The sequence below is a fragment of the Girardinichthys multiradiatus genome, chromosome 8 (genome assembly GCF_021462225.1).
Source record: "Girardinichthys multiradiatus isolate DD_20200921_A chromosome 8, DD_fGirMul_XY1, whole genome shotgun sequence".
Classification (NCBI taxonomy): domain Eukaryota; kingdom Metazoa; phylum Chordata; class Actinopteri; order Cyprinodontiformes; family Goodeidae; genus Girardinichthys; species Girardinichthys multiradiatus.
This window is the reverse complement of record NC_061801.1, coordinates 10,069,525-10,083,268: the sequence shown is the minus strand read 5'-3', so window position 1 is coordinate 10,083,268 and position 13,744 is coordinate 10,069,525.

Genomic DNA, 13,744 nt, shown 5'->3' with positions numbered 1-13,744 from the left:
TGACACTTATTGCCCTTACAGATATGAAGGCAGTATAAAAGATGTCCTTTGGGTCTTTGCTGTGAGGCTTTTGTCATATTTAGCCCACAGTCAACCATGAGATTTGGTTGGAAAAGTACTCACCCAAAAGCTTGAGTTTAAGGTGCCTCTTCTTCTTTTCATCCTGTTAGAAAAACATTATTGTTTGTAATGTTAGGATTCTTTATGTTTAGTAATTCTACAGGATTAATACTACATTACTGTGTACATGCTGAACTGAGTATGAACTTATGGTCAGATGTGAGTTCTCACAGGAATGCTGTGACCTTTGAAGAGTGAAGCTAGAACTCTTCTAAATAGTATCTGCTGGAAATGATCTCATCTAAGTTCCCAGAAAGTGGGAGAGCCCTGTGATCGCGAACTGTGTAAATACGATAGTGTGTGTAAAACCAAAGTATGTGGAGGTGGAGCGCTGTAGATAAATGGAGACACATTCCCTGTGTGAGTTAGTTCAGCCCGAGACAACTGAAGCACTGTACAGGTTGTATTTTGTTGAATTCCTTGGAAGAAAATTTTAATGTGTCTTTCTAAGAGTTTGAGTGTCTGTCGTTTCTCTGTTGATAAAGGTATATCAGGGAAACCTTTTTCCGACACATCCACTTCTTTGATTAAGATCGGGCATATAAACAACTTCACACACCCTTTATGACACTGTTCTGCATTTTAAGCACATTCACCGGAAGCATGGTCAACTCATAGGAAAACTGAGGGAAGATTCACATACATTTTACTGGTTTACTGTCCACATTTAGGGCCTGCGCCTGATATTTGGAGAATAGTCTAATTATATCAAATATGATGATTTGTGTTCTGAAGTGGTAGAAGTTAAAAAGGGACTGCCGCAAGGATTTATATTAGATCCTCTTCTATTTATAATTCACATAAATGAATTCGGACAGAATGTATCTGATGCAAATGAACATTTTTATGGTGATGATACAGTTATTTATTGTGCTGGATCCACTCCTGCTCAGGCCATTGAACTATTACAGAAAGCCTTATCCAGTTGGTTTTATTACATTTGAAAATTAATAATATAGATTGCTCCCACTCCTGGAATGTTCTACAGAAAACTTTGAAATTAACTGAATGTATCTCATTGAGTGCTTTTACTTCCAGGCTAAATGTTCCGTAGGCTGACTCGTGTTATTGAATCAACCAGTTTTTTTTTGTCTGTGTAACTTTTTGTGTTTTATTTGTTGCTGCCTCTTGGCCAGGACTTCCTTGACAATTGGGTTTTTAATCTCAGTTGGATTCTATCCTAGTTAAATAAAGGTAAAATAAGTAAGAATATTAATAAAAAAGAAATCATTTAGTTGACTTGATTTTGAAAGTGTTTAAAAGAGAAGGTTGTTGTGCCTTTCTTCTTTGCAGAATTGTTTCAATTTGGCCCAATTGGATGAATTTGTATCGTCCGGTTTACTGTTAAGCCAAAGCATCTTAATTATATTTAAGTCCAGACTTTGACTAGGCCACTTCAAAACCTTCCTTTTATTATTGTTTCTTTAGCAATTCAGAAGTGGACTTGCTATTGTGCTTCAGGTGTTGCTCTGAACCAGGTGAACCAGGCCTGTTGTCCACTTTGTGTCAACATTTAACTTCCAATTAACACATAAAAAATTTGTTTGTTATGTTAAATTAATTTATTCTAGTAAACATAATGTCATAAAGCAAGAATACCTCATCTTTTTTTGTCAACTAACAAATTACAGTTATTTATAAGCTTTATTTATAACCTGTTTCCAAACATTTTTTGAGTGGGTCAGTTTTGGCCCGTGTCTTAAATGAGCCATCAAATATCTTAAAAACAAGTACTTATCATCCAGTTTGTTTCTTATCATGTGGTTACCTTGTTAGGCCTCCCGGCCATTTCTTTGGACAACACACCCCTCATTTTCAACATGAAAAATACTCAAACCTCAAGAGAATAAAATAAATGAAAAAAAAAAGGTTGCTGTGTTTCCTGACTATGATTGAGGGGTATCAGAACACATCTCTTAAATGTTTTAAACAATCTTCTTTTGTTTTTCATATTATTAACTATATTAACGTTTATGGTGTTACGGGTCAATTTCGACCCAAATATATTTACTTCAGGAAAAAGGCTAAAAGTCTTTAAACAAAAAAAACCTCTAATACAAATACAAAATGAAAAGGAGAATAATTAACAAATAGTTCAAAATACTAATAATAAAATCTAGATTTTCAAGTTAAAAAAATATCAACCCTCAATAAAATCAAACCACAGAAATCAAGCACTAGCTCCATTAAAATGGGGTTTTCCTACATGTTTTCCTACAAGGTTTGTCATCATAGCAATGATGACGTTTTTGTGGCAATCGCATAAACAGTTTTGATTCACTTCTTCTCGTCACAGAAAACCTTGTGATCCCATGGGTCATGGGCAGCTGCCCTGCCGTGTACGTCAGGAGGTACTGAGCTCCATCAGATGTTCACACATTTCGATTTGAATGTTTTAGCAGGAGTGGGAGCCACTTCATCACCGTTGACCTCCTCATCGGACTGATCCGATGTGTCTGTGTCTTCCGTTTGAGACTCCACATCATCTTCCTCCTTCCTGCTGCTGTGAGTTCTCTGCCTCATTCTGGATATGATCCAGAGCTTGGCTTACATAAATCATTTCATCGTTGCATGCTGTAAACAGGAGATGGGTACTCTGCAATTTACCAACTCTAAGCCGAATTAGCCTTACATGCCTGGACATGTCTGTCTTTGTTTGTTTTGTTAAACAGGCAAAGAGAGGAGCTGAACTGTTGATGGGTGAACTGGTCTGTTGCCTGAAAGTGAATTTATGATTTCAGTTTTGGTACTTATTATTGTTTTATAATCTTATCATTACTATAACTGGATCAAAACTGCCCTATTCACAAGTATTTTGCAGCCACTAACAGGTTATCTGCTAGGATTGTCCTATATTTAGCTCCACCCATTGGATCATCTCTGACCAGCTTTCCTAACCCTGCTGAAGAAGCATTACCACAGCATGATGCTGCCACCAGGGTGATGTGCAGTATTAGTTTTCTGCCACACCAAGTTTAATTGACTACTTTAATTACGCATGACATCTTGTTGGTCTATCACAGAAGATCCCAATAAAATACATTTAAGTTTGTGACTAAAAATATGGAAAAAAAAATATGGGTATATAAACATATTTGAAAGGGTAAGTTGAACTCTTGTTTTTCCTACCTAATCCTAACTATGGATCCTGTCTCTTTACATCCCATGCAAAAGTGACATAGTGTAAAATTTCATCGTTATTTGAAGACTCCAAATTGAGAAGAAACGGACTAAATGAAAAAAGTTGCAATTGAATAAAAAACAAAGGGGTGTTGAGTAGTGTAGTGGTAGAGCGGTCGCGCCATTTACAGACTATATTCCTCGACGCAGCCGTCCTGGGTTGGATTTCTGACCTTGAGACCTTGACCTGCATGTCTTTCCGCCTTCTTTCTGCCACTAGTGCCAAAAAACATCAGATATAAAAATTAATACATTTTATAGTTGTTGTTTTTTTTTATATTCCTGCAAAAGAGGCAAACTGTACAATAAGCTGCCGTATCATGCTTTTTTGCCACAATAAAGCATTCAAATAAAACTTTTCTTTCTCTTAAACTGAAAGCTTAAAGAGTTAAAACTGACAGTTCAAAGCAAATAAGGAAGCAACTCAAAGAAAGTTTTTTCAGATAAGACACACGTCGCATTTTGTCGAAAAAATAAAATTCTTACATCTTTTGTTAAATAGAAGAAATTATTAAAATTCTCAACTTGTATCTTATATTTAGCTGCATAAATAATGAGAATAGAATGAACAGACAATTTACGTAATTTTATTAGTCTTAAAGTCCAAGCATGTTTATAGTGACGTCAGAGTTCTTTTTCTCTAATTAGAGATTCGACAACTTATCTACTTCTTCGTAAAGTAGGAAAATTAGTTTCAGAATTGCAAGGATATTCCTTAAATTTCTTTTTGCTCGTGTTTTTACTCCAAAGAAAAAACCAATAAAATGAAAAAAATGACATCTCTTTTGTGCGATGGTGAGTGAACAAAGGAAAAGCAAACTATTTCTATAATGTATTGGTTTATTATGTTTAAGGAGTATTTCAGAGAGTATGTGTGATATCCTATGAAGCAAAGAAAAGAAAAAGAAAATCTTATTAGAGCGATCCTTGAGGATTTCCAGGGTCAACATGTGCTTTAATAGCATTTCAGGGGTGACATCTGTGGAGAAAGGAAAATATGATTCAATATATTTTGCTATTCAGAGAATGACCTGTGGTATTAAAATAAACAGCTATTTTTTGTGAGAAAAAAATGACTTTAAGAAAAGTATGAAATAATTAAAATTCCCCTTAACCGAAAACATCCCCAAGGCTGTAATCATGAGTTTTTTAAGTTGCGGGAAGAAATCTTTTCAGTGGCCGAATGAAAACCACAGTCTTAAATAGTTGTGAAAGTTTTTCGTACTCTAATTTGGTACTTTTGGGTTTCATCAGCAGTTCAAAGCTTTAAGGTTACCGCTTTAAGGGTTTGATAAGGTTTTTCAAAAAGGTTTTACTTCATTTTATTCTATGTATTTTCAATAAATCTCGTCTGTCCTTTTGACCCCTTTCTCTTTTATTGGATCAGAAACATCCATCCATTGTCTGTACCCGCTTATCCTTACAGGGTCATGTGGTGGTTCCTGTCTCCAGCAGTCCATCACAGAGACACATCCATGCACATACACACCTCAGGACAATTTAGAGAGACCGGTTAACCAAATAGTCATGAGCTGGAGTACCTAGAGAGAACCCACACATGCAGTGGGGAGTACATGCAAACTCCATGCAGAATGACCCCAGGCCTGGATACAAATCTAGGCAGTGCTACTGACTGCTCCATTGTGCAGTCTTCATTAAGAGCATACACAGGTCGAATGTTCTCCAAATGTTACAAATTAAACCAGAAAATAAAATGCACCAGAAATAATCAGAAAGAAATACAAGGAAGGAACTCATAGGACAAGATCTAACAACGATAATGAACACTGAGGAATGTATACAGTCTAGGAAAACCCAACACGATCCCAAAATGATCAAAACACAAAGACTGAGGAATGTATACAGTCTAGGAAAACCCAACACGATCCCAAAATGATCAAAACACAAAGACTGAGGAATGTATACAGTCTAGGAAAACCCAACACGATCCCAAAATGATCAAAACACAAAGACTGAGGAATGTATACAGTCTAGGAAAACCCAACACGATCCCAAAATGATCAAAACACAAAGACTGAGGAATGTATACAGTCTAGGAAAACCCAACACGATCCCAAAATGATCAAAACACAAAGACTCGTGGATCATGACAGCCTTAAAAAAGCCAGAGGAGGTGCAATGAACTACAACCATAATTCCAGTAAAGTTGGTACGTTGTGTAAAATGTAAATAAAAACAGAATACGGTGATTTACAAATCCTTTTCAACCTATATGCAATTGAATACAATACAAAGATAAGATATTTAATGTTCAAACTGATAAACGTTATTGTGTATATTTGCAAATATTCACTCATTTGAATTTGATGCTTGCAACACTTTCCAAACAAGATGGGAGCAACAAAAGACAGGGAAAGGTGAGGAATGCTCAAAAAACATCTGTTTGGAACAGGTTAATTGGAAACAGGTGAGTGTCATGATTGGGTATAAAAGGAGCGTCCCCGAACGGCTCAGTTATTCACAATTCACAAGTAAGGATGGGGCTAGGTTCACCATTGCTTGAGCAATTACCGGTAGTCCAACAGTTTAAGAACGTTTTTCAGCGTACATTTGCAAGGAATTTAGGGATTTCATCATCTATAGACCATAATATCATTAAAAAATTCAGAGAATCTCGAGAAATTTCTCAACATTGAATGCCTGTGACCTTTGACCCCTCTGGAGGCACTTCATTGAAAACGGACATCATTCTGTAACATATTTCACCACAAGGACTCAGGAAACACTTCAGAACACCACTGTCAGTTAACATAGTCATCACTACGTCTACAAGTGCAAGTTAAAACTCTACCGTGCAAAGCAAAGCCATATATCATCAACACCCAGAAACGCCGCCAGCTTCTCTGGGCCCGAGCTCATCTGAGATGGACTGACAAAAGTGCAAAAGTGTGCTGTGGTCTGACGAGTCCACATTTTAAATTATTTTTGGAAATCATGGACGTTGTGTCCTCCAGGCCAAAGAGGAAAAGGATTATCTGGATTGTTATCAGCGGAACATTCAAAAGCCGGCATCTGTGATGGTATGGGGTTGTGTTAGTGCCCATGGTATGGGTAACCCGCACACCTGTGAAGGCACCATTAATGCTGAAACGTACACACAGGTTTTAGAGCAACGTCTGCTGCCATCAAAGCAACGTCTTTTCAGGAACGTCCTGCTTCTTTCAGCAAGACAATGCCAAGCCACATTCTGCACATGTTACAACAGCGTGGCTTCATAGTAAAAGGGTGCAGGTACTAGTCTGGCCTGCCTGCAGTCCAGACATGTCTCCTATTGAAAATATGTGGTGCATTATGAAGCACAAAATACAATAATGGAGTCCCTGGACTGTTGAGCAGCTGAAGCTGTTCATCAAGTAAGAGTGGGAAAAAAATCCACCAACAAAGATTCAACAATTATTGCCTCAGTTCCCAAATGCTTATAGAGTTTTGTTAAAAGGAAAGGCGATTTAACACCGTGGTAAACATGAACGTGTCCCAGCTGTTTTAGAATGTTTTGCAGATACCAAATTCAAAATTAATGAATATTTGCAACAACAAAAAAATAACAATAAAGTTTATCAGTTTAAACATTGAATATTTTTTGTCTCTGTAGTCAGTCAGTCAGTCAGTCATTTTCTACCGCTTATTCCATAGTGGGTCGCGGGGGAGCTGGTGCTTATCTCCAGCAGTCTATGGGTGAGAGGTCTCTGTAGTGTGTTCAACTAAATATAGGTTGAGCACAATTTTCAAATCATTGTTGTCTGATTTTATTTACATTTTACATAACCTCCACACTTAATTGGAACTAGGGTTGTACGAAGTGTGGTAGGGTTTTGGTCATTATTCTTTTTTTTTTTTCCTCAATATTAGGTTATGCAACTTTTTTTCTATCCTGTTTTCTAAAAAACATGCTGTTATTTGGTTCTGTTTAAAAACCCATTATGCTCAGGTGTTTCATTTTGCTTCTCTGCTTTGAAGGAAAACAATGACCTAATATTCTCCAATATGAGTTTTTCTTTTGCAAGGGTTGCATATTTTTCTGTAAGTTCATGTTTATACTACTTTGAAATGAAAAGTAATTTGTTGAAACTGTTTTGAAAGTACAAACACCAGCCTGCTCCTCTAACTCTGCAAGAAACACCATTTACACATATTTTTGCAAATGCCAGAACATTTCTTGAAGAGTTAATTGCTGATAGTTAGAGTGGATTTCTGTGTTGAAACATCAGTTGCTGTGTTATAACGACTATTCGACCTGAAAGGAGGGTTGCTGATTGTGATAAGCGGTGAAAATGGAAAATGGTTGATTTCAAATAAAGTAAATTAATAAGAAAACAAAAGAGGATGAAATGCTATTTTCTAACTGAGGTATAAAAAAAAAAAATCATAGTTAGAAAATCAAAGCATTTTGTCAATGATTTTAATCTTTTATATTTTTTGCACTTCAAAAGATTCCGATTATGGGGCCCTATTGTTGCTTTAATGAGTAAGGCAAATTGTTATTTTATTTATGTTTCTGTAAGTATTTTTTGACCTTGATACCAGAATAGTGGCATTCTTAAGAAATCAATTCTCTGGTTTTATACAGACGCTTCAAATGTACTTATTATTAGTGTTTTTTTCTGTCTGGCCCCCCTTAAATGTGAGAAGTGTGATGATAGTTTGGCCTTACATTTTGTACCCTTGATCATTTCAAACTATGGTTCTCATCACCATCTTTTTTTTAGCCTCTATCTGAAGCGCCGATCAGAATGTATGCAGTACCGTTTGGAATCCACTGGGTGGTGCTGTGGTTGTACAGAGAAGTACAAGCATTTGAGTTTCATTTTAGACAAAAAAGCCACAATAGGTTTCTTAATGGCAGATGACCAGATCTTTGTAATAACCCAGGTACAGTAATTTACACATTCAAGGAAATCAACTTCAGAAATAATATGTAATAAAGTAAAATTATAAATATTAAACACGCTGAGTGAAATTTATTCAGTATCTTGACAGCTTTAATTTGTCTGTTGTTCACATTCATTTCATCTTCAGATCCTTTGAAACATTCTTATACAATTTCTCTATTCATGTTGTATTATTGTGCCACTGCCATATGCTGATGTTCTCACCTCCAAACCTGAATGTTGGTATGGTTGATTTGATCTGCAGTATCATCTCTCTTGCAAGCAATGACACCCATAGAGTTTTTCACAGATTTGTCCAAATCGTCTGAAGCAAACTTCAAACAAGCTTAGCCTTGTTTCTTTCTTCAGCAGTGGAGCCTTGCGCAGTAAGTGTGCATAGGGCCCACCGTGGTTTAGAGCCTTACTTATTGTTTCCTTGGGAAAAACTGTACCTTTATTTCCAGGCCTTTCTGATACTGTCTGCAAGTAGTCCTTGGCTGTCAGATGGCTCTTCTTATGCTGCGACTGCTCTTTCAGAAATCTTTTGAGAAGAGCACCTAGTCATGATTGGTATTTGGTGGAATGAAGTACCATGGACTCCAGAAGTATGATTCCCAGTGGTCCCTTTGAAACATTCAGAGGTTAAGAAAGTTTAGTATGTCAGTATGTTTTACAATGTTACATAGATCTTGTGTGATACATTGGTTATAAAAAACCTTTTTATGGGCTCAATTAGGGTTAAACCAGCTGATATTAATTTCTACTGATAACAGACACAATGACTTTCTAAAAACTGCAAGATTTCAGCTTTTTTTTCTGCACCTTCTTTCTCTTGGTGTGTCGGACACTTATTCTTTGTTTGGTTCTGTTTGTTATATCTCACAGCAGAGTACAGTTGTCATGTTAGATATCACTGAATAATTGTTATAGAATCATTTATTATCATTTATTATTGTTTTCCTTGAGGCATTATCAGCCAATTATTAGCCTAGCCTTGATTTGTATTTTTTGCATTACAACGAATTAATTTTAACTATGCTTATTACCTGTTCAGGCAGGGTATACTCCATTCACCACTGGTGAATGGAGTATGGCAACAGTCTCCCTCTCCCAGAGACTCTGCAAGGTTTAGACAGGTAAAGAAAATTCACACCACCATGTTTCACAGTTGGGATGATGTATTCAGGGTGATCTGCAGTGTTAGTTATTCACTAAACATAATTTTTTATATACGGGCTATAAATTTACATGTTGGTGTTTTTTCTCCAGGGCACTTTCTTCCACATGTAGCTGTGTCCCCTACAAGGCTTGTGGCAAACTTCTTAAGCCATTCTATTAACAATGACTTTCATCCTTCTTTTAAGGCTAGATTTGTGGAGCTAATGGCTTGTCCTTGTACCTTACGCACAGTACATTCTTTGCAGCTCCTCCAGAGTCACCATGGGCCTGTTGGTTGCTTCTCTGATTAATGCTCTCCCTGTCTGTTTTGCTGGACGGTCAAGTCTTGAAAGGTTTGTGGTTATGGCATAATAGATTGAGCAATGCTTGATGAGATGTCCAAAGCTTAGTACATTGAATAATACCCTAACACTGCTTTAAACCTCTCCACAACTTTCTCCTTTTCAGAACAGACATAGAACACTAATACTAAGATTAGATTACACACAGATTAAATCAGTCAAGCAACGTCTGAAGGGAATTAGCTGCATCAGATTTTATTTAGTGGTATCAGAATGATGGGGGGCTAAATGCTAATTCATTTCCAAAGTTTTAGATTTTTGATTCCTTTCACTTTACAATTAGGCACTGCTTTGTGTTGGTATATCACTTAAATTCCAATAAAATATAGTTGACTTGTGGTTTTAACATGACAGAATCAAAAAATGTGTGCTTGTATATGTACACACACTTGTCTGTGCACACATACTTTTATATGAACACATCAAATTTCCTCTTGATTTTCTAACTTAAAAAGTTTTCAGTTTTTCTATAAGATAGGAAGAATGAGGATGCAAATGTGTAGTGGGTCATTTTTGTCAACTAAATCGTGGAGTATAATAAAATTCTAGCATGAAAAAGGATAAAGAGGATATTCCAAAAAATCTACATCTAAAGTGTCTCTTGACAAAAGTGCCTTTGCTTCTAATTTTACCCGGAGAGATGTGACTTAATGTGTCCTAAAGGTGCCCACTCGGGTACATAAACACTCGGCCTGACAGACCCGGCTAAGCATGGCTTGCCTCTGCTCTATTTATTTTATAGCACACATATATCACTTAATGGCAACAATCTATCTGGCAAACCTTGAAAAGGCTGTTGAGATGCCGAATAAATCTAAGGGTGACGTTCTGACAGTCCCTGATCTGCCTGTCCATGTTGCCTGAAATCTCTCTCGGTGATCATAACTTTGCTCTCTCACACATCCTGACATATACCTCACTGAAGCAAAGGCCTCAGAAGTGTGTGTAAGTGTGATTGTGTGTGCACGCCATCAGATACAGCACCTCTGCTCTAATGTCACCTGTCAAGATGCAGCTAAAGAGAAACGTACAGGAATCTTGTGGCGTGATACGGCTCATTTTGGAGTTTGGGGCCGTCATGAATAGCAGTGAGTGGCGCGTTGCACTCAAGTTTGGGATAAATACATGTTTGTGTGTATAAAAGAGTATCTGAGTGTAATTAATGATGTGTTCCTCCTCTTCATAGGGTAATAGGATTTACCCAACCCAGGTGGTAGAGGGAGTGGAGGGGTGGGAGGAATAGCTCTGCACATATGCATGCAGGAGAACAGGAAAAGAGTGTGTGTTTGCTGTACAGTCAGTGAATGGGAGCCCCATGTAGTAATACCAATGGGCGTCTTGTGTGTGTGAGTGTGTGATAGGGGGAGGGGGAACAAGCAAGTGATTTATAACAGCTACTTCAGGTCTCTCCTCTCTCCCACAGCAGCACCACAAACACATCCATTACGAAAGCACTGATGTTAATGGGACGGTTGTGTACATGCAAGCTTGTACGCAAGTGTGTGTGTGTTTGTGTGTGTGTGTGTGTGTGTGTGTGTGTGTGTGTGTGTGTGTAAGAGAGAGAGAGACAGAGAGAGAGACAACCAGATGCTTCTGGGTAAAACGGAAGTGAAGGTTACCAGGGGTGCTGGAGGTTTGCTGGAGCACAATTTTTTGCGTCTGTGTGTTGGTGTGCAGAATTGTTTTGGATTTTTGCAGAGAAGGCTAATTTCAAAACCTTTCATTTTTTTCATTATGTTCTGTTCCTGTGCTTGTGTGTGTGTGTGTGTGTGTGTGTGGGTGTGTGTATATACTTGTGCTCCTTGCTCTGCTGGAGATACGCAGCCGAGGAGATGGAGTGATAAAACCCGGAATTGAGAAAAATACTCCAGAGAGTAAACAGAGGGAGCAAAGAAGAAATAAATAAAGAGGATGTAGAGCCTCTTGGTAATGGACTACTGGATGCTGGGGAATACATCCAGCTTGTGTGTGTGGGTGCATGTGTTTCATTTATTTTTTTTTCATTTTGTTCTGTTCCTGTGTGTGTGTGTGTGTGTGTGTGTGTGTGTGTGTGTGTGTGTGTGTGTGTGTGTGTGTGTGTAAGTATATTTAAGCTAAAACACTGCACGCCTGTCTCCTCTCACATTACCCTTTACATTAAAACCAGTCAGGAGGAAAATTACTGCAGACCTGGGCCACCGTCTGCCCACCTGGCCCCACAGAGAGAGGGCTGGACGTGCAGCCAGAGGATGGGATAAAGAGGGGGATAAGGGGACGAGGGGATGTGATGTGAGGAAAGAAGGGGAAGGAGGGGGTGGTCAAGGGATCTGGGAAGGGACCAGATTGCCTGAGGTATTGGTCTGAAGTCAAGCTAGGATTTCCTGTGCGTGCCTCATGGCTGTATGGGAACTCTATCACTGTTGTAATGGTTACCGGGATGGATCCCAGCATTATTTTCTCTGTCTGTCTGTCTGTCTGTCTGTCTGTCTGTCTGTCTGTCTGTCTGTCTGTCTGTCTGTCTGTCAGAGTGCCATTTATGCAAGTTATGCTACTAGCTCCTATCATTAATTAGAACAGATTTAAAGAGCAATAAAATTTTGAGTTACAAATGGGTTTTTCACACTTTTTTAATCTTTGATTATTGCTACGTGTTATTGGATGTCAAACGTTTAACAAGCAATAAAATAAAAACTACTTTATGTACAAATTTAAAGACTATTAAATAAATAAAAAAACTTAAAAGTAGATATCAAGATAGAAAAAAATAGGCTAGCCAAGAAGGCTCTTGTTATTTGTTTAATGCATTCAGGAAATAATTTAGTTTAAAAAAAAAACCTAAACCACAGACCTAACCACAACCCTGAACCCTAGGCTAACTAAGAAATTGGACCCTAGCCATGAAGGTAGACTAAAACTAAGTGTAGAATTTGTTAATATATAGTGTTTAATTTTCCTTTGTGCACACGTTAACCAGGAGGGACCTTTGGAACTGTCAGAGATCAGATTAGTGTTCAAACCTTTGATATTTTTTTCCAGTCACTCAGTTCTGAAACCAAAGTGAGGATCTTCTAAAAATTCATCATACAGGCAACCTTTTGGCCACTGAAGCAGCTGCTTTTTCCGGGAAAGATTTAAGCATCATCAGTGGGTTTGGAACAATACGTTTGGAGAAACCAACAGCAGTTCCAAAAATAGAAGTGAACAATAACTCATGTTGGACCAAATGTAAGGAGTCCCTCACCTGTCCTGTTGCTGGTGGTGTGACACCACAAGGTGACGGATTATCCAGGTGGCCCTAAAACTTCGGGCTCCTCTTACTCTTACCTTCCCCCTTTTTTCCTCTTCATTCTCAAAGTCAGATTAAAAATATTAATATTAATAACAATAATAAGAATAACAACATAGCTTTCCTTTTGGTTTCTAAGAAACTGATGATCTTTTGATGAGTCTTAGGTTCTTAATCACCTTTAATTGCCATCGCTTGAGTACTCTAACACTGTTACCTTTACTTCTATATGTAGCCTGCAGATTAAGAAATGTTTGATAGATTTTTGTATAGATTATGAGTCTGATTCATATACACTATATTGCTAAAAGTATTTGTCTGTCTACATTTGTCTGACATCCTATTGTCAATCTACACTCTCCGGCCACTTTATTAGGTACACCTTGCTAGTACCGGGTTGGACCCCCTTTTGCCTTCAGAACTGCCTTAATCCTTTGTGGCATAAATTCAACAAGGTACTGGAAACATTCCTCAGAGAGTTTGGTCCATATTGACATGATAGCATCACACAGATGCTGCAGATTTGTCGGCTGCACATCCACGATGTGAATCTCCCGTTCCACCACATTCCAATGGTGCTCTATTGGATTGAGATCTGGTGACTGTGGAGGCCATTTGAGTCCAGTGAACTCATTGTCATGTTCAAGAAACCAGTCTGAGATGATTCGTGCTTTATGACATGGCGCGTTATCCTGCTGGAAGTAACCATCAGAAGATGGGTACATTGTGGTCATAAAGGGATGGACATGGTCAGCAACAATACTCAAGTA